The sequence below is a fragment of the Ahaetulla prasina genome, chromosome 5, assembly GCF_028640845.1.
Source record: "Ahaetulla prasina isolate Xishuangbanna chromosome 5, ASM2864084v1, whole genome shotgun sequence".
Classification (NCBI taxonomy): Eukaryota; Metazoa; Chordata; class Lepidosauria; order Squamata; family Colubridae; genus Ahaetulla; species Ahaetulla prasina.
The window spans coordinates 27676122-27698962 of NC_080543.1; the positions used below are offsets into that span (position 1 = coordinate 27676122).

The 22841-nt window shown below is 40.0% G+C and overlaps 1 long non-coding RNA gene across 1 annotated transcript; it reads left to right on the forward strand.

Annotated features, from left to right (window-relative positions):
• Positions 1 to 2092: 2092 nt before the first annotated feature.
• LOC131199501 (uncharacterized) lies at positions 2093 to 6759 on the forward strand. Its single transcript, XR_009155349.1, has 3 exons — positions 2093 to 2110; positions 4990 to 5166; positions 6462 to 6759. It is a non-coding gene; the product is annotated as an uncharacterized LOC131199501 (long non-coding RNA).
• Positions 6760 to 22841: the final 16082 nt, after the last annotated feature.

Sequence of the window (22841 nt, forward strand, 5' to 3'; positions counted from 1 at the left end):
CATAACCAATGACTTTACTGCCCATGGGTGATGCCAATTATATGATACCCTACCATATTCTGAAGGCACTTGTGCTAAGGAAGATTGTCACAAAAAATGATTGCAGGAATACTACTATCTAACAGTAATATCTGTACTCCATAAGGCAGAGCTGTCAAACTCCTGCCCCATGGGGCAAATGCATCACATACTAGCCACGCTCACTCCCGATTTAGCGAACGGGGGGAAAGTCCCAATATGTCACATGACGTAAGGGGTCTGAAACTTCAGTAGGCATCTAAGAAATGATGAGCGATTGCTTTTGGCCTTGAGTTTTGGCATAGGCCGCAGGCTTTTTAAAGTGGCTGTCTGTGTTCCAAAATCAAATGAAGATATATCACCTTGAACTTGGTCCCAGTCTACAGGAGTTCTAAGTCCCTGCTGTGGTTTTTCCATAGCATTTATTGTGAGGAAAAAAAGTCACTAATAGCCAAATTGAATGACTGGAACTGAAAAACAGAGGCAGATCTTTCAGAAAAGATACCTAAGTAGAGCTGGCAAGTATCTTGTATTTTGCTTGTGTCTCTTTTGGGCAATAAATCTATTTTATTTTATTTTAATAAAGGTCATATAAACAAAGAATGTGAGTCTGCACTGTCTCATTTTCCAGAAGGACTTATTCACACAGGTCAACGGAGCTTCTGAAAGCCATGCAAATAAACTGAGTTCACTTTTCTTTTATCTCAGAAGAGTGACTGAGTATATCTTTTACTGTATATATAATAATATTTCTGAGGTTTTGGCTGGGATGCCATTGCTTAATAATTAAAAAAAAACACAGACAAAAGGGAAATAGCAAACATCTTTGTGAGTTCAGTAAGAACATTGAAATGAGGAATGTGCCTAAAAATGACCACAGAAAGTGAACGGATTAATTCAAGCTAAAGTGCAAAAAGAAATTGGAAAGAATGTGACTGGAACAAATACTGAATTAAGATTTGGCTTCAATGTTATTCTCAAAGTGCTTAAGAATTTGGGTTTTATTTTTTGAGCTTCCTTAATTATCAAAGATGATGGAAGGTGCTATGGTACTGCTGTTTTCTGTTACACATTATTTTACACTCTTCCCATTTCAAAAGCCCAACGGGAGAAGATGTCTCATGGTGCCTCTCCTTGGGATTTAATTGACGTGTGTGAGAAGCTGGGGAGGCGGCAGGATTATGCAAGGAAAGACATTCACACCCACGGACACACACATTTCTCTGGACCATCTTGCAGTTAAATTAGTGTAAGAATCCTACATTTCACCCAAAAGCAGGGAATATAGAAGTCCCCCCCCCTCCAAATCATCTTCCTTGACGCAAATCCTGAAAGCAAATCTGCTTTCATTCCATAGAAACAGAACTGGTAGGAAAATGCAGATGTTCTCCTTTCTAACCTATCTAAAAGCTGAACAAGATGGGAGCAAATGTTCTTTTTGGGGCAGGGGGCATGAAAAGAATGATGTAGTTCAGAGGTCTCCAACCTTGGCAGCTTTAAGACTTGTGGACTTCAACTCCCAGAATTCCTCAGCCAGCAAAGCTCTGGAAGTTGAAGTCCACAAGTCTTAAAGTTGCCAAGGTTGGAGATCCCTGATGTAGTTGGCACCTAGGCCAAATGGGGGCTCAAGAGAAAAAAATATATCCCCAATTTCGCTCAATGGATCCCTATGTACAGACAAGTGGATAATGGCTTGGAATGTTCAAGATTCCTCCATTCTAAGCCCATCCCCATTCTTGTCATATGATCTAATGCAGACCATATGCAGATGGCTTCTTCTTCTTCTTCTTCTTCTTCTTCTTCTTCTTCTTCTTCTTCTTCTTCTTCTTCTTCTTCTTCTTCTTCTTCTTCTTCTTCTTCTTCTTCTCCTCCTCCTCCTCCTCCTCCTCCTCCTCCTCCTCCTCCTCCTCCTCCTCCTCCCAGGGCTCAGCTACCCATGAACACAGGTCCGCTGCTGTAGAAGCATCCTCTGTGGCAATTCCCACTCTTTGGAATCTCTCTCCTGGAAGTGCAACTGCCCTAATCCTCTTTGTATTTCACAAGCAAATCAGCCCTACTTCATGGTGTCTTGGGCCAGAGTTTCACTAGGAAGGTGAGTGTTCTACATGCTACCATACCATTCTCATAACATAACATAGCATAATAACAGAGTTGGAAGGGACCTTGGAGGTCTTCTAGTCCAAGCCCCTGCCCAGGCAGGAAACTCTACACCATTTCAGACAAATGGCTATCCAACATTTTCTTAAAAACTTCCAGTGTTGGTGCATTCACAATTTCTGCAGGCAAGTTGTTCCACTTATTGATTGTTCTAACTGTCAGGAAATTTCTCCTTAGTTCTAAGTTGCTTCTCTCCTTGATTAGTGTCCACCCATTGCTTCTTGTCCTGCCTTCAGGTGCTTTGGAGAATAGCTTGACTCCCTCTTCTTTGTGGCAGCCCCTGACATATTGGAACACTGCTATCATGTCTCCCCTAGTCCTTCTTTTCATTAAACTAGACATACCCAGTTCCTGCAACCATTCAGGTTCTCGGAAATTTTGTTTCTGTAGTTTTTATTTTTCGGTTGTTCATGATCCAAAGCAGGTTTTACATGCTGATAGTAAACAACTTGTGAAATAAACAAAGAAATTGGGAAGAATTCCAGAAGCCATGCAATCCTTGACCGCACTATATTAGCTTTAACTTTAAATACTGCCTGTTGTGGCATGTTATTGCGAGCTAGAATTCAAGTAGTGTTTCTCAGACTTGGCAACTTTAAAATGAACTTCAACTCCCAGAATTCCCTAGCCAGCATGCCTGGTTGGAGAGACAATGTTCAGGAACACTGTTTTAAAAGATGTTTGAAAATTGTGATTTAAAATATTTCTTTCTCTCTCTCTCTCTCTCTCTCTCTCTCTCTCTCTGTGTGTGTGTGTGTGTGTGTGTGAGAGAGAGAGAGGGGGGGGAGAGAGAGAGAGAGAGAGAAATGGGGGGAGAGGGAGAGGGAGAGGGAGAGGGAGAGGGAGAAGGAAGGAGAGAGAGATGCTTATACTAAACCTGTCAGCCTGAAAAGAGAAAATACATTTTTATAGTTATTTTCCTCTGGCCTGATAGGAATCGCTTTCATCCAAGGAATGCTTACTCACAGAGCATCATGACCAATAATTCTATGGATTTATACTGTTCTCCTCTGATTTAGTCCTTTAAAAATGCTTGTAGTGAATACTGAATAAATGCAGAAATGGGTGGCTAGAACTATTTTATATTAGCTCTGGTTCTTCCTGACTGTGTAGTATTTAATATAATACTTAATTTACAGAGCTGCATTGGCTTCCTCTGAGTTTGTAAGTACAATGCAAAGTGTTACTTTTAACTTAGAAAACCATAAGGGAAAAACACTCAGGAGTTCTACTCTGTGTTTCTCCAGTCTACTCGAGATGTTCTAGAATCTAGACTAGGGGGTAACCAATGCAATGGGCCAAATCCAATGCTTTTCCCTTGCTGTCCCACCCTCTAGCATAGCTGTTATTTCTTAGATGTGATAGAATATGTTCCTTTGAGATCTCGCTGGCTCTCCCCTGCCATCTTTGAAAAAGCAATGAAAACATTAAAAAGACTTTGGAGACTAAACTTAAGAGTTATTATAAAATTTATGGTTTTGACTGTTTTGCTTTGTACACCGAGCAGAGATGTGTCATTATAAAATTGGAAATAAATATATATGTAATAAAACAGCCTCCGAGTACTTTGCATGCTGTGTTTCAGAATGTTGGCTGACTACCACTGTGGGCCTTGTAGGGTATGAGAGATGTAAACACTTCATAGCAGCTTCTTTGAGACAAAGATTAAAGCAATTTGTTTAAGAAAAATAGTGTGTGCTATAATAAGAGAAGATGAGAATAAATTGCACGGAAATTAATTTTGCTAAATTAGCCAGCATGTTTGAAGAAGCAAAGATAATTGCCTTTACTGCAACTGGATTGAAAGCAAAAAAAAAAATACATTGTCTCCCCTCCCCCTCCCTCCCTCTCCCTCTCTCTCTCTCATGTTTGTCCAAATATTATGGTCAATTGCTAGTCTCTCAAGCTACGTATGAAATGAAAGAACCAAATTTTTGGATGTGGGAACTTCTGATCAAAGGATAAATAGGTCAACATTCAAGATGGCTTGTTTACAAAATATTGGATTGTAATGTATCAGTGGTGAAATCCAGTTTGTTTTACTACCGCTTCTGTGGGCATGGTGTGGCTTGGTGAGCGTGGCAGGGGAAGCATACTGCAAAATCCCCATTCCCACCCCACTCCAGGGGAAGGATACTAGAAAATCCCCATTCCCACCCCACTCCAGGGAAAGGATATTAGAAAATCCCCATTCCCACCCCACTCCAGGGAAAGGATATTAGAAAATCCCCATTCCCTCCCCACTCCTGGGGGAAAAATATTGCAAAATCTCCATTCCCATCCCACTCTGGGGCCAACCAGAGGTGGTATTTGCCGGTTCTCTGAACTACTCAAAATTTCCGCTGCCGGTTCTCCAAACTGCTCAAAATGTCTGCTACCGGTTCTCCAGAATCTGTCAGAACCTGCTGGATTTCACCCCTGTACTATATTCTCTAAACAATCCAGACTATTTGGTCATTTTTTATTCATTTCAAAAACTCTGTTAATTCAGTAATCTATAATGAGCCATTCTTTACTCACTGAATGACTTTGGAGTGTCTTTTTGCCTTCCTAAATAATTACTGTAATTCTATTACTTATGCACAGGAACCAAAATTTGTGCGACATGAATATATCATGAATATACAAATATACCCTTTTATATCCAGCTGCTCCAAACATTATTGTAGAAGTTAGCCACTAAATTATAAAGAACAAATATCTGATGAGCCTATTCCCATTAGCCTGCGAAGTGTGCTATCTGTTGGGATAGAGATCAGGTCTGTGGCCAAATAAAATCCACTGACAATTATTCCTTTTATGACTTAATTTAAGGTAAAGGTAAAAGTTCCCCTCGCACATATGTGCTAGTCGTTCCCGACTGTAGGGAGCAGTGCTCAACTCTGTTTCAAATCTGAAGAGCCAGTGCTATCCAAAGATGTCTCCGTGGTCATGTGGCTGGCATGACTAAATGCCAAAGGTGCAAGGAATGCTGTTACCTTTCCATCAAAGGTAATCCCTATTTTTCTACTTGGTTTCGAACTGCTAGGTTGGCAGAAGCTGGGACAAGTAACGGGAGCTCACCCCGTTACACGGCATAGGGATTCGAACCCCTGAACTGCCAACCTTTTGATTGACAAGCTCAGCATCTTGGCCACTGAGCCACCGTGTCCCTATGTATGGCTTAATTTACACAGAGGCAAATGTTACTGCTTAAAGTAACTATAACTGTATCACCATGGTGAAAGATCTAGTAGTGTTTTCATCCATTCTTCTAGTCCACAGGTATCAAACTCATGGCATCACATTGCCATCATGTGACATTTTGCGATGTTTTTTTCCCTTCATGGAGCTGGGGTGGGCATGGCCTGCACGTGACACATCCGGCCCTGTGGGCCACCAGTTTGACACCCCTGTGAATCTAGTCCATAAATTAGGGCAAAAGCCTGAAAAGATCACACTAGCACTTAAACTTATATATCACTTCATAGTGCTTTAGAGCCTTCTCTAAGCAGTTTACAGAGTCAGCATATTGCCCCCAACGATTTGGGTCCTCATTTTACTGACCTCAAAAGGATGGAAGGCTGAATCAACTCTGAGCTGGTCAGGCAGTGGAAATGTAGGGTTAACCAGCAATCCTGCATTCTAACCACTGTGCCACCATGGCTCATAGTGCAAGTGAAAGACATATTTCAGAAATTATACTGGGAAAGAGATTTGAAACCATCTGGGTGATGAACTGCTGGGATGAGTTGAGATGCACATTATAAGGACTGGTAAATATATATTTTGCAGAAGCATGATGAGCTTGATCAAGCTTTCATTTGAATACTATGGGAGTTGAAGAAGAAAACTCTGAATTAAGGACTATAATGTACTGTACACTGCAGGTCTGTGCAAATTAACTCTAATCTGATTCAAATGGCAGAATTGTGAAAAATGTTTTGGGCATTTATTAAAATAATGCCTATTTTCTTGAGACTTCAGGCAAACGAATTTTATACAAAGTTTTTGGAGCAATAGTTGCTTCTGGTCATTGAAATCTACCATTCTGTTGACCCTCTGTTCTAGGGATATTACAACAATACATGTCCTCAAATATGCTCAATGTTGATATTGTGTTTCCTATTCCTAATATCCTGCCCCTTTTTCTTTCTGCCTGTCATGTAAATACAGTGACATATGGGCCTGTGAACAGCCATTAGTGAGGCTTAATAAAATAGTACTAAATACAACTCGATTTGATTGTATAGTAATAGAACACCTTCATCATCATTGTCATCTTCATCACTGTTGTTTTATAACAGATAACAGAATAACAGAGTTGGAAGGGACCTTATAGGTCATCTGCTCAAGTAGGAGACCCTACACCATTTCTGGCAAATGGAAGTCCAACCTTTTCTTGAAAGTCTCAAGTAATGAAGAAACTCCCACAACTCCCGAAGACAAGCTGTTCCTTTGGTTGATTGTTCTCATTGTTTTAATTTTTATTTAAATCAAATACCAAGTTTTGCCAAGGTTGATCATTTTAAAATGGAGAGAAAATTGGCTGAGGGAGGGAGGGAGAGAGGAAAGAAGTTAAAAATTTAGGCCATCCTCCTGCAATTAATTCTATTCATTTTGTCAACAATTTAAAATAAAATATATAGCATAGTCCCTTTGCGCCCTCTTGTGGCTTTTAAATAATTTCATTTACCAAATTTGATCCTGAACAAATGGAATAGATTATATGATGCAAAAGTACATTAGTGATTCCATTAGCAAACCACATAAATTTGTCCTTGTAGAATCACCACTTAAGACAATTTTTTAGCCAGCACTAATTTCCAGTGCTCACAGTCTAACTTGGATTATCTTGGATCCTATGTTGTTCTTCATTTTGTGCATTATAATACTGTACAGGTAGTCACTGACTTACAACCACAATTGAGCTCAAAATTGATGTTACTAAGTGAGACATTTTGTTAAGTGAGTTTTGCCCCATTTTACAACCTTTCTTGCCACCGTTGTTCAGTGAATCATTGCAATTAGTAAGTTGGCTGTTAAGGGACTCTGGCTTCCCCATTGAGTTTGCTTGTCAGAAGTTCGCAAAAGTTGATCACAAGATTCTGGGACACCACAAATGTCATAAATATGAACATGCCATGCATGTGAATTTTGATCACATGACTATGGAGATGATGCAATGATCGTAAGTGTGAAAAAGTCACTTTTTTCAGTATAGTTGTAACTTTGAACAGTCACTAAACAAATTGTTGCAAGTGAAGGACTACCTGTGCTATACTGCTACTATCATCCTAATGTTAGGAACAGGTTTTCAAGAATGCAGAGAGTTTGCAAAGAGAAGATGGGGACCATCACTTGATAAACACAATCTCTTTCCCATTCACAAAAGTTAAGATAAATCATTATCTTTGTGGCCCTATAAGTCAGGGTAGAAGTAACACAATTAGGATCCTGCAAAAAATTCCTTCTACATATATTTTTAAGATTTCATTCAATTTGTTGTAATACAATTGAGGACAATTTTGTGTAATTCTGATGAGTAGAATGGGGTGCACTTGCAGTGAGTTGGTTATGAGAGAGTCAAGGTGAATATCCTCTTTTCATTAAATGGTTATTTTTCCAGCCGTCTGCAGCTTCCTTGTTTTATACATTTCAATTATATCCTAAGGGAGTTAATGAGGGAATTTCTTCCTGTTTTATTTTTCCAGATTGAGATTATGATGTTAGCTAGAATTGATGGTGGTAACTGAACCCACAATTGCAGAGACATAATACTATTAACCAGTAGGTGTCGCTGTTATGCAATATATAAAACATAAAATTGTTAACCGGCTATATGTTAAATCTAAAACTCACTTATTTCAAACATTGTGGAGATAATTGATTACATCGAGAGTTATTCACTTTCTGAGTAAAGCCACAGTAGTGTGATTTTTTTAAATAAATAACATTGTTTTGATGTCAATGAGCCGACTCATTCTTTTTTTGCCCACCACTGGATGTCCAAAAATTCATTTCCACTGCAGACACAATAAATGAATTTTTGTTACAATTATAGTGTTGGTACATAAATTCTCAGAAGTAACTTTCCACCATTGATTGATAATAAGGTCACCAATCGTCCTCCTTTAGGGAGTACAGTCCTTCTTTTGTAAGTTCTGTCCTCTCTCGAAAAGTGTCCTCCTACATGTCCTCCTTTTCGATATTTGAGGACTAATCTGTAAATCTCCGTATTCGATCGATGTCAAGCTGATCTGTTGCGTGTGATGTGACGTATTTGTATTTGACATGACGATTCATCAAGGCTCAGTACAGTGCGGTAAGACGCAATTATGAGACGCATGTGCTCTACACAGGAAAATTGTTTTGAGAGAGCGCGCCACGCGCAAGTGGCTTTGTTTACATCTTAACAAAACACGATAGGGCACACACGCATGCATTAGACTCACTTCTTTCTCAGTGAATATTCAATCATACACAAGTGAGCACAATAATTCATATTTTATTAATATGTATCATTTTATTTACAAGTTTATTCGCTTATGTTATTGTTTCAGTTTTAAAATTCAATATGAAGGATATTTCTTATTCAGATATTTCCAATATATTATTAGATGATACATGGACAAAAAATATTTATTCAATGGAAAAGTACTCATTTAAATAATAATTAATAGGCATGTAAGCATAATTGCAATATAAAATGTTATAGTTACAAATGTTTTTTATTATGCATTTATCATATTATAGTGTATTCTGTATTATTGTTGCAATGAATAAAATGTTTCTTTTATTTACGATTTTTTTTCTTCAATTTATTTGTGTCCTCCTTCTCATTGTAAAAAAGTTGGTCACCTTATTGATAACTCTAATTTTAACCCATTTTGCAGGGAAAAGATGTAAGACAGCCAAAATCATCATTTCACATCACAATGGTGTGTGAAAATCAATGGCAGCAAAAACTTTTTGGCAGGCAAAAAAGAGATAAGAATCAGGGATGGGCTGCTGGGGGTGCGCAGGGGTTTGGGAGAAGATTCTGTGCAGTTCAGAGAACCCCCAAATCCCACTCCTGGCTGGCCCCGCCCACTCCTCCCATCCCAGGAGTCCTCACATGGCCCATTTTGGATGCAGGTAAGTGCAGGATGCAGGTGGAGGCTTGGGGAGGGCAAAAAACGGGCCTATCGGAAGTTCTGGAAGGCTAGAAACAGGCCCATTTCTGGCCTCCAGAGGGCCTCTAGAGCCTGAGAAGGCCGTTTTCGCCCTCCCAAAGGCTCGAGGAAAGCCTATGGAGCCTAGTTGGCCATCTGCACCATGGTGGGTGGGGGGGCACTTTTGCCCTCCCCACCCACCATGGTGCAGATGGCCAACTAGGCCACGCCCACCATGGCCACTCCCACCCAGGAACCGGACAGAGAACTCCTTGCTAAATTTTTTGAAGCCTTCTCGTGATAAGAACCAATTAGTTATTCACTATGACTCTCAGCACCGACCCAAAATGTTGCATTTTTATCTCATTAATTAAATGTGGCTTAAACTTTTGTGAAGTAAATCTAGGTAAATATTTTCAAAATGGTATCAGCAATACATGGCCAAAAAGAGAGGGAGGGTTATACCCAATCTGGTTTTAAAGGGAATTGCTTTTCCTTTTAGTACTTTAATGATACCAGCCTAAAACCCAGAGTCAGTGAATATTTCACTGTACAGTTCACATATTTATATATAATATAATAATAATATAACAACAGAGTTGGAAGGGACCTTGGAGATTATCTAGTCCAACCCCTTGCCCAGGCAGGAAACCCTATACCATCTCAATCAGATGGTTATCCAACATTTTCTTAAAAATTTCCAGTGTTGGAGCATTCACAACTTCTGCAGGCAAGTCGTTCCACTTATTAATTGTTCTAACTGTCAGGAAATTTCTCCTTAGTTCTAAGTTTCCACCCATTACTTCTTGTTCTACCCTCAGGTGCTTTGGAGAACAGCCCGACTCCCTCTTCTTTGTGGCAACCCCTGAGGTATTGGAACACTGCTATCATGTCTCCCCTAGTCCTTCTTTTTATTAAACTAGACATACCGAGTTCTTTTTTCTCTAAGTCTATGTTATCGTAATTATCATCAAAATTATTTTATTTTCTATGGAAATGCATAAAATTTATGAATGCCCAAAGGTGCTGGATGGCTTTCATTGTTGCTCCATTGAGCTTCACAAAAATGTGTACACATAATAAACTAAATAATGTTTTACTTAATTAATTATAAATGCTTTACTTAATAAATAGCCTGTGAGAATTGATGATACATTGTGGTAGGATATAAGTATGATAGATAGATGACAGATGATAGAGCAATAGAGAGATAGATAGAGTTGAGAGAAAGAGAAGAGAGAGAGAGAGAGATGATAGACAATTGCTGGTTTTGAACAGCATACTGAACTACATTACATTACATTGTTATATTGCCTGGGTTTGCGCTACCTAGCCAACTTCATTTTAGTTTGTTTTAGATTAACATAACATAACAACAGAGTTGGAAGGGACCTTGGAGGCCTTCTAGTCCAACCCCCTGCCCAGGCAGGAAACCCTACACCATCTCAGTCAGATGGTTATCCAACATTTTCTTAAGAATTTCCAGTGTTGGAGCATTCACAACTTCTGCAGGCAAGTCGTTCCACTTATTAATTATTCTAACTGTCAGGAAATTTCTCCTTAGTTCTAAGTTGCTTCTTTCTTTGATCAGTTTCCACCCATTGCTTCTTGTTCTACCCTCAGGTGCTTTGGAGAACAGCCCGACTCCCTCTTCTTTGTGGCAAATGAGATTGTTTAATCTCATTTTTTCTGCAGATGATATTTAGAATAACAGAGTTGGGAAGGACCTTGGAGATCTTCTAGTCCAACCCCCTGCATAGGCAAGAAATCCTATACCATTTCAGACAAATGGTTGTTCAATCTCTTCTTAAAAACTTCCAGTGTTGGAGAATTCACAACTTCCAGAGGCAAGTTGTTCCACTGATTAATTGTTCTAACTGTCAGGAAATAATTTATACAACTATGAATCAGGGTGAAATCCAGCAGATTCTGGAGGACCAGTAGCGGAAATTTTGAGCAGTTCGGAGAACCGGTAGCAGAAATTTTGAGAATTTCGGAGAACCGGCAAATACCACCTCTGGCTGGCCCCAGAATGGGGTGGGAATGGAGTTTTTGCACTAGCCTTCCCCCAGGAGTGGGGAGTGAATGGAGATTTTGCAGTATCCTTCCCCTGCCATGCCCACCAAGCCACACCACGCCCACCAAGCCATGCCCACAGAACCCGTAGAAAAAAAAATTGGATTTCACCACTGCTATGGATACAGTTAGGAAGTTGCATCATCCCATCCAAGTTCAAATTAATCCATAGGATACTTATTGCAAGAAATTGTAGAAGTTGAAGCCAAATCCCGTGCAAGATACTAAATTGGCAAAGGACAATGGGAAAGAGGAGCATCTGCTCCAATCCCTTTCTTTGCTGTGTCCAAAAGCATTTCTATGGTCTTTGCCCTAACATTTGAGCATCCCTGCATAAAAATGACAGCATAAATTCCTACTCTTAGCTATCTCCCAAATGCAATACCAACAATAACAGTAACCACCGCGTTGGCTCAGAAGTGTCCTGTCTGATGTCTCAAGGCTGCATTTGTTCTCTGCAATTTCCGAAATGGTTAGGAAATTGTATTTTTTTGACATGGACGGAGAAAAGATTTAATACATGCCTGGAAGGGTTAAGGTTTCAAGCTAAATTGCAAGTGAGAATGTGTGAAGAACTGGACATTGATAGAATTATTAGAGTATAAATTGTATGCAACAGAAAATAAGAGAAACAGGTCTAGACTTAAGAAAGATAGCCTTAACCTAATATTCTCCCCAGGTGTTAGACATTACAATTTCCCAGATTTCTGCATCAACGCGGCAAAAGGCTGGCTTTCATATTTTGCATTAGATGTGGTTGGCCAATATTGATGTAATTCATTCACTTTCTGGTCCTCGAGTCCAAATTCAGGCCAAATTCTGAGACTTAGATAATAGAAATACAGCCTTCGTTTCCAAACCTGCTGCTTTCAGATGTGATAGACCTCAGCTCCCATCATTCTTCAGTTGGTGTAAAGTCCACCATATCTAGCTTGTAGACTGCAAGGCGGCCAAATGTGTATTTTTTTTCTACCATGTCTGTTGCACATGAGCAAGTGCAAGTCCACATTATTCGACATACATCAGAGAGGAGACAGATAAAAGCGATAGCAGATTCCTTCTTACCTCACTAGAAGTGCTACATGTCTCAGATGCTGCCTGGTCAAAATATATATACAGTATCTTGCACACATGAAATATTGCTATTTTTCCTTGAAAAGAAAAGAAACTACCCTCAAAATCAATTGAAAGCTATTAAGCTTAATTATTAATGGCTGCAGGGCTGAGTAATCATGTTTGCACAGTCTTTCTGTAAACAGGTTGAACACAAAACACCGTGTAGTCCAGGCCCTGAGTGTCTAACATTGATTCTCCGTATCGACACACCTTTTGGCTCTTATCACTCAATGCAACAAGTTTAGAGAAGATAGCCAAGATTAGTCCGAGCTCCATTTATCAAGACAAAGAACCTCAATTCAGCAAAATGTAAGGATGTCACCGTTTGAACACTATTGGCATTGAAAAATCACCATTAGTCAATTGCAAAAGGCAGCTTTGCTTGGAATGGCTTATATCCCACAACAGTACCTTTAATACCACCAAACAACAACTTCTGCTTATCCTAGGCCTTTGGGAAGGATTTGATAAATGCCAAGTCCAATTTAAACATCTGGCTGACTATGCAACAGGGGTGGGTTCTACTTACCTTTACTGCTGGTTCGCATTGTGCCCGCGCAGAAGAGTTTTGATGAAGTTTGGGTCAGTGGGTGGAGCTTCCCGTCAGTTTTACTACTGGTTCTATAGAACCCGTCCGAACCAGGGGCAACCCACCACTGCTATGCAACCAACCATAAAACCATTCTAGATTTCTGGTTGAAAATCCCTTTGATTTTTGTTGTTTCTGAAATGGCATTTTTGCGCTGTAAATGGATTTTTGCCATCCATAAATAACAACACTGGGATCACAAAGATAGGTTATATTTCCAAGCCTAAATTACAACAGAATACATTCAACAGCAATATTGCCCAAATGCTGGAAGTTAATGTCATCTAGATGAGCTCTAGCAGAAGCTTCACATCTGTAACTCTCAGAATTCCAAATCAATACAACCCAGTCTGGCTTTTGGACTAGATAAAGCGTGGTTGCCTTAAAAATATCCTTTTATTTTATTGCCATTTAATTGTTTGCCATTAATGTTTTTATTTTGTCACATTTTCAGTTAGTTTATAAGTTGTCTGCCCATTGGAGTGTAACTTATGAGATAGCAAATGAATAATGTGGAATTATACGTGGATCAGAAAATGGATATAAAGTACTTGGGAACTGTGATCTAAGAAAATATCTTTTCTTACGCCGAGATATGAGCATCCCTGTCTCATTTCTCATCTTCAAGTCGTGCTAACGTCCCATTAATTGTGTTTTCTTTTCTCCGAGCTGCAGCACTTGTAACAGTATTTGCTTGAATTAGAGACACGTTTGCTCTGCAAATGACATTCACCTTTGCCAGATGGGAACAGCTATTCCCTCCATGTTCTCACAGGGCTTCTTGTTTGCATAGACTTTTGTTAGCAAATATCCCACCTTAAACAAGGCGACTGAGCCCGCCTTGGTTTCCAGAGCTGATAGGAGAGTGGTGAGTGGTGTCAAAGGACACCTTCCACCTTGTCTTTTCCTTTCATTAACAGATGCCCCCTCCAAGACGGCGCCACCACATAGTTTACTTCCTTCATTAATCATTTGGGTAGGAGCCTGCTATAAACATAAGATAGAAAGGAACCGTTTTGACAGATTGCTTTGGGGAAACATCTCAATTTGCAAGCTGACAACTTTTTAGCCTGATTGGTTGCTGGCACTTTCTCACTTACCTGTTCTTAACACATCCACAAAATGAGGACAAGATCAAGATTCAAGGATAATTTCCAAAAAAAACCCCTGACATGCCATATTATAGCTTTCCTTAATCAGACCCATTCAGATAAAGTAGGCTTATGTTTCTGGAAATTGAAGCTCAGCACATTAGGAGACACTAAGATGATGAAAGCTGGGCACTGATTACTTGAATTTGAAGCAAGAGTAAATCTGGCCTTTAATCAAAATGCCAATTTGGTCTAATGGTTAAGGTGCTGGCCTTGAAAGCAGCAGACTATCAGTTCAAATCCTACCTTAGCCATGAAAGCTAGTTGCATGACCTTGGGCCCGTTGATTTCTTTTAGTCCAACCTACCTCACAGGGTTTTGTTGTTGTGGGAAAAATAGGAGGAAGGTGTGTTACATAAGTAAAGATAAAGGTTCCCCTCGCACATATGTGCTAGTCCCATGAGGGCCCGCAGCCCTCTCTGTGGGCATATGAGCCGTCGCCCCAGTTCAGTTCTGCTGCGCATGCATGTGTGGTTCCTGCCAGCCAGCTGGTCTTTGAGTCTCTGCTGCACATGCATGGGGGCGGGGTGTGTGTGGGGGGAGTGCATGTGCATGCACAGGGGGTGCAGCACGTGCGGGAGGTGCAGGTACATGTGTGGGGGGTGGGGAGCATGCACAGGGACTGTGCGTGCATTGCATTTTGGGGGTTCGGGCGTGCATGCGCACATTAGCATGCGCACACATGGGCCTTGGGCACTTGGTCCGGAAAAGGTTAGCCATCACTGTGCTAGTCATTCCTGACTCTAGGGTGCAGTGTTCATCTCCGTTTCAAAGCCAAAGAGCCATGGTCATGTGGCCGGCATGACTCAATGCCAAAGGCGCACGGAACGCTGTTACCTTCCCACCAAAGGGGTCCCTATTTTTCTACTTGCATTTTTTAAATGCTTTCGAACTGCTAGGTTGGCAGAAGCTGGGGCAAGTAATGGGAGCTCACCCCATTATGCAGCACTATGGATTAGAACTGCTGAACTGCCAACCTTTCGATCGACAAGCTCAGCGTCTTACCCACTGAGCCACCGCATCCCTGTGTTACATATGTTCACTGTATTAAGTTAATTGTAAAAAAAATAATGATGGGAAATAAATAAAATGCCAAAGTTATTAATTAAAATTTAGTCTGATTGTTCTTATACATTGTCCCAAGGTACATCAGAATAGAGTAGTGTAATTGTTTCAAAAACACAATAATGAGAGTAAAGCAAAGGTGGAGTATTGGGCTTGCAAAAATTAAAACTTATTATGAACTCTGAAGGGGGAAACCAGCATAAGATGGGTTGAATTAGATCACTAAAGCTATAGAAAATATAGTTGAGCATCCTTCCTTTACATATCCTGTGATTCAATTAACCAACCACTATGGTGTGGTTAAGTGTTGGGACTAATTCCAGGTAATCTGGTCTTTTATGAAATATATGGTACACTCTCAAGCCAATCTTCTTTAAACAAATGTTTTTCACTGATTGTTTATCTTTTGTGCTATTGTAGTTTCTATGCACGGCAAAGGGTGCAAGATTTCAAATCTGTGCTACTATGAAAACTGTGGCATGCACATAAGAAGAGAGAATCAAGTTGGGAATTAAACAGTGTCTGCACTGTGAAACTGAGTTATTGGAGAAGACTCTGCTAGAAAAACAACAGACTGGAGAACAGCATTAGTGCAGGAGATCTGTGAGAAGGAAAAGGATATCTGATCTCTGCTTCAGCTAATGAACTGATACAGAAGAAAGAAGGAATGATTATTTAAACTTATGCAAATTTTTGAAGAAAACTGAACCAATGAAGCAAGAATCACAGCTGAATCGATGAAATTTCTAGCAATTTCTGGTACCGCCTGATTCTTCTACAGTTATAAGAAGTGGGCTTTATGCTCATGTTTGAAATGCAAATAATATCACATTGCATAATTTATGACACACCTCTGAACAATTACTGCATTTCAACAAACTGAAATATGGGACAAGAAGTGTCTTTTGTTTGATTCTACTTTGGAGTGTTGGGCATGCAAGGGAGAAAAGGAGCTGTCCAATAAACCAGGAGTCTCCAACCTTGGCAACTTTGAGCCTGGTGGACTTCATAACATAACATAACATAACAACAGAGTTGGAAGGGACATTGGAGGCCTTCTAGTCCAACCCCCTGCCCAGGCAGGAAACCCAACACCATCTCAGTCAGATGGTTATCCAACATTTTCTTTAAAATTTCCAGTGTTGGAGCATTCCCAACTTCTGAAGGCAAGTCGTTCCACTTATTAATTGTTCTAACTGTCAGGAAATTTCTCCTTAGTTCTAAGTTGCTTCTTTCTTTGATCAGTTTCCACCCATTGCTTCTTGTTCTACCCTCAGGTGCTTTGGAGAACAGCCCGACTCCCTCTTCTTTGTGGCAGCCCCTGAGATATTGGAACACAGCTATCATGTCTCCCCTAGTCCTTCTTTTTGTTAAACTAGACATACCCAGTTCCTGCAACCGTTCTTCATATGTTTTATTCTCCAGTCCCCTAATCATCTTTGTTGCTCTTCTCTGCACTCTTTCTAGAGTCTCAACATCTTTTTTACATCGTGGCGACCAAAACTGGATGCAATATTCCAAGTGTGGCCTTACCAAGGCATTATAAAGTGGTACTAACACTTCACGTGATCTTGATTCTATCCCTCTGTTTATGCAGCCCAGAACTGTGTTGGCTTTTTTAACAGCTGCTGCACACTGCTGGCTCATATCTAAATGGTTATCCACTAGGACTCCAAGATCCCTCTCACAGGTTGAGCAAGGTACCACATATACGGTACTGGTGCATTTTGTTTTTTTGGCCTAAATGTAGAACCTTACTTTTTTCACTGTTGAATTTCATTTTGTTAGATAGCGCCCAATGTTCAAGTCTGTCAAGATCTTTCTGTAACTTGAGCCTTTGCTTTGCTGGCTGAGGAATTCTGGGAGTTGAAGTCCACCAGGCTCAAAGTTGCCAAGGTTGGAGATCCCTGCACTAAAGCAGAAAGCTGGAATAGAGACAAGCCAGGAAACAACTGTAGAATAGCAGAACTGTCCACATGGGAGCTGGACTTTACTTTAAATAGCATCACTTACTTTAAATGGTAACTTCTGTCTTGCTTTACCTTTAGTAGATGTCAATAGGAGACTGACTTTCCTGGGCCATAAAGGCTAGATGATGATGATGATGGTGATGATGATGATGATTTATTTATTTATTTATTTTAACCATTTTATTTTTATCCTGCCTTTATTATCTTTCACAAATAACTCAGTGCTGCAAACATATCCAACACACCGTCCTCACCCTATTTTTACCACCACAACAATCCTGTGAGGTGAGTTGGGCTGAGAGAGAGTGAGTGACTGGCCCAAGATCACCTAGTTGGCTTTCATGGCTAAGATGGGACTAGAACTCACAGTCTCCCAGTTTCTAGCCTGGTGCCTTAACCATTAGACCAAATTGACTCTGCATGTACAGATGCTATTAGTGTTGTGGTCCATCAGCAGCCTACGGAGCTGGCAATGGAGTCGGACAGCGATGAGGCTGAGGTGAGGCCAGGGCCATCGGGAAGTGAGGTGCAGACTCCAGAGCCTCCAGAACCTGATAGTAGTGAGGCAGAGGAACAGGAGGAGCATGTTCCTAATGCATGCATGAGAAGACTTGACAGAAGGCAAGAGCAGCTCAAGCAGAGAGTAGGGCCAAGAGATGATTGGCCCCTCCTATAAGGCTTAAAACAGACCAGCACCGGCGTTTCAGCTTTGCTGGAAAACAACGTTGTAGCTGCGTCTTCTGCTTCATATCAGTCTTTGTTTTTGTGGCTTCTGGACGTTTGCAGGAAGGGCTTTTGGCAGTTTGCCGAATTGGACTAAGGTTTCTGAGATAACTGAAGAATTTGTATTTGGGAGGCATTTGTTTTACTTTGAGTTGAATGACGCTGGGAATGAAGTAATTCCCAGCTGTTCGAATAAAGTTTGTTTTTTCCACAGACTAAGTTTATTACTACCTACTTGGGCCTGGGTCACAACAATTGGTCCCTTCCACATGTCAGATCTTGGGGAGAGCACTTGGCAATGGCACCACCCTTCCTTCATTACTGACGTTTGGAAAAGTCTAAAATAGAATCATTTAAAAACACATTTAAGGTGCGTCATCAATACACCTATTATTACTACTATTTCCAGATAAACAAATATACGAAAGCTTTTAAGGTTTTTGTTATTTATCTATTATCTATATTTTTGTGATCCTTTTTAATTGTATCCCACCATGAGTTCTATATAAAATATAGTGGGAAATCAATCAATCAATAAACTAATTCTTAGTTTGAGATGGTCCAAGAAGAGCATATCTTTTATAGCAGCTATTTTTTTTTATTTCATAACCAACTCTAGAGAGAAGTTTGGTGTAGTAGTTAAAGCATCAGGCTTCAAACCGGGAGGCTGTAAGTTCTAGTCCCACCTTAGGCAGGAAGTAGGAGGGTGACTTTGGGCTAGTCACTGTCTCTCAGTCTTAGGAAAGAGGCAATGGCAAACCACTTCTGAAAACCTTGCCAAGAAAACTGCAGGGATTTTGTCCAGGCAGTCTCTAAGAATCGGACACAATTGAATGGGGGTGGGGAGAAATGATTCTTAAAAAGAAGGGAGGAGGATTGATGGGAAGATCCTCTTTTCTTATTGGCCCAACCTTGGCCTCAACATTTGTGAATCAGCTCTTATGTACAGGTTATAATTCGTAGTATTCATCTAAAACTATATGACAATCATTCAAAAAATTAGATGTACAAAGTTACTGTGTAGAACCTACTTCTACTACCCAGTGTGGGGAAAAATAAACTACAAAAAGGAAAGCACTTCTAAAAACCTCTTCTCCCAGTGTCCCAAATGCGTCAATCAAGTCATCCAGACATTAATAAGCAGTCAACTTTGACTTCTGACTGGTGCATGTAACTATTTTAACTTGTATTCTACAAGGCAAATGTAAGCAAGAGTTCCAAGCTGTTAAAGGCTACTGTGGATGGGATAATTCGTTTGTAGCTCATATGTAAAAATCCCTTTTGAGAATTCCTTAAAGGTGCTTAATTTTGAACTGGTTATTCCTTTGCTCCACTATATACATGGTGCAGAGAGACAGGTAGCTAAGTATGTTTGCAAAAGAGCAATAAAAGAAGCCGTTGTGACCTGCATGTCATCAACAGCTTTTCTGATGTCAAAAATTGCAGAGCATAGGATGACAAGAGTTGCCTTTTGATTTCTCCCACATAAGAAATACCACAGAAAGTTTATTTTACACCAGACAGTCCACGCATACTGCAAGTTTTGTAGTTCCTTTATTTTTCATATTTCCACAGGATGAAGGACTTTTTTAAATAAAGATTGAATCCAGCCTAAATTATTTTTAAAACAGGCACAGAAATCAGCAGGACTTCAGTTAGTGAAGACCAATTTGTATTCCCCTGAATTAAATGATTCATTTATAGATATGACTCAGTCAGGATAGCAATAGCAATAGCAATAGCTGAGAAACTTCCTTAACAACAAGGGTTATGTTAAAAATTGACCTTAAAGGGTACAGGTTTGCATGAAAAAGATTCACTTAATAAAAGTATTTTTCTTAGGCCTTCTATTTTCAGAAATAATGATAAGCTTTAGCAAAATTCATTTCAATTAGTTTTTAGGAAAATGTGAAATAATAAATTATTTCTGAAATCTTGCCAGGCAGTTGCCAGGAATCAAAACCTAGCTTGGAGGCATCAAAAACAAAACAAAACTATAGAAGTAGAAGCACACCTAACCTATCCAAGTACACCAATATCTAAAATCATGGATCTTATCAACCTTTGCTTAACCACATGCTTTCAGTTTGACAGACAAATATATCAATAAACCAAAGGAACACCTATGGGATCACTGCCTTCAGGGCTAATAGCAGAGATTGTGGAATCTATAGCAGTGATGCATGCAGCCCAAAATATGGATCCAGTATATAGAAGATGCCTCTGTCATAATAAAAAAGGACCAACTGGAGAACATACACAAAACTATCAACTTTTTCAAAGGAGTAAAATTCACTAGAGAAGAAGAAAACAACAGCATGCTAACTTTCCTAGATATCCTCATCAGAGGCGGTGATCGCATATTAGAAACCCAAGTCTATTGTAAAATTACCCACACCAGTCAAGTGTTCTACTATCCAACTTCCCGCCAGAGAATCTTTGTAAGAATACTGTTTAGATGAGCAAAAACAGATTGCAGCAGCCCTAAACATCAGAAAAAGAAAACACTTTCCAACAAAATAGATATCCATGCAACTTCATCAAATAGTGCCTGACCACTGAACCCAATATAGCACAACCAACACAAGCTGTAAAAAGGATAATATTGCAATACATCAAAAACTTCTCAGACACCATCAACAGACTATTACAACCACATGGCATCAAACATAATACATAAACCAATTAAAACCCTCCAAAACATCCTAAGTAAACCAAAAGACCTAGCAGTCCCAGAAGAAAAATAGGTAGCTGTAATGTTTGTAATAGAGACAATTTACGACAAACAGAAGACTAGCAGAGCGCAACACCAACTAGCAGTCAGAAGTCATGATGAAAACTCCTTAATATCAAAATACATGGCCAGATTTAACCATATTTTCCCCTGGAAAACTCTGACATCCTAGATCAAGAGAAGTCCAAAAATGCTAGAAGCCTGGCACTCTGACAAATCAGACACATAATGATAAGCAACATCTTCATAGAATAGACAATCAAAAATACCCAGACAGGCAGGGATTAACACCTAGATTAACATTAGATCAGTGGTAGGATTCAAGTAATTTAACAACCGGTTCTCTACCCTAATGATTTCTTCCAACAACCAGTTTGCCAGACTGCTCAGAAAGTTAACAACCGGTTCTCCCAAAGTGGTGCGAACTGGCTGAATCCCACCACTGCATTAGACCAACAAACAAGAAGCAAACAATACCCCAATTAAGGAATAATTTAGACAAATAAGGTAAAAATAAACAATAGCCTAACCAAAAACCACCAAAGACCATGCCCCCAACAATGACACGGAAAACCATTACTACAGTGTTGGCGAATCTTTTCGGCACCGAGTGCCGAAATGGGAGCGCATGCACGTGGGTGCCGGAAACTGGAAGAGCAGCTCCCTGGTGCGTATGTGCAGGAGCGCCGGAAACCGGAAGAGCAGTTCCCTGATGCGCATGCCCATGCTGGGAAGCTGAGCTTCCGGTTTCTGGAGTGCGCATGTACGCCGGTCACCTGGTCTTCTGGTTTCTGGCATGCATGCATGCGCAAAGATCAGCTGGCTGGCATGCATGCGTGCACCGGAACTCGGAAGAGCAACGGGCGGCGGCTGGTGTGCCTGGAGAGATGGCTCTGTGTGCCACTTCCGACACGTGTGCCATACATTCACCATCACGGCACTAGTATATTAAATGAGATTTCCTTCTATTACTAATGAAGTTACTTGTTTGATAATGAAACATTTGTAAGAAAACAACTAAGCTGAGAGAGCACCAAGCACCCTGTAGAAGATTTTATATATTTAAGTATTATATGCATTTATCGTTTTCAATCTATCATAAAACAGTTAAATAGTACGGATGGATGTACCCTAGGACTTGAGAATGTGTTCAAAGGTTTGACCAGCAAATCAAATTTATGGCCTTTACTCGTGATTCCCAATTACTGATAATCCAATGATAGAATGCAGAATATATTATTTATTCATCTACAAGGAAGTCCTCAAATGGCTCTCTTTCTGTGCATATCTATAAATGCGAACGTGTGTATGTGTTCCATATATGCTACCCACAGACACACTTATGGAAGCTGTTGTCCCAATAATTTAGAAAACATGGAAAACATGGTTTGCTTTAAAGTTAAACCTCCTTTAAAAAACACAGCTTTTCTTTCCATTTTTGCAAGTTTGGGAGAATGGTACAGGTGATGCCAACCCTGGGAAAATTGGGCCATTATAAACCACTGTGTAATAGTAGCGTCTATCTTTGCTTCCCTTTTAACAAGATTAGTCTTGCTTTTCTCCTTTTCTTTATTGGGCTGTCTAGTGGCCACCTCTTTTCTCTTGTGCTAATGTGATTAGCTGGGCATGAGGACCATATGTGGAGATACTGTCACAAAGATCTCCTCTTACTTGAGTGCATCTCTTTCCTGAATGCAACATCTTGTGTTGGTCATCACAGGGGGCATTGTTAACCTGAGGATTCAAACAGAAAGGACCATTTACAACTCCCTCCCTCCAATAAAACCTAATTGAGGGAGACATATAGGAAAGGAACTAGACAGAAGACAGATGTGCTTCCTATCCCAAAGGCTGATGGAGTGCTTGCTTGTGCTGTATATGGAAGGGCTCTTTAAGATTCTTGCCAAATGCTGTTATTGATGTTGTTTTAAAAAGTGGCAAAATCAAACATAGATCAATCAGTGCTTATCATTAAAACCATCTTCTTTACTATGTTTTTAAGCATAGCATCATATGAACAAAGCCTACTGATTTAGATAACCTTACTTACTAGTAAAAGTGTAATAGAAAATATCTTACTTGGTTGTGGCCAATTTACCTGCGTAAACA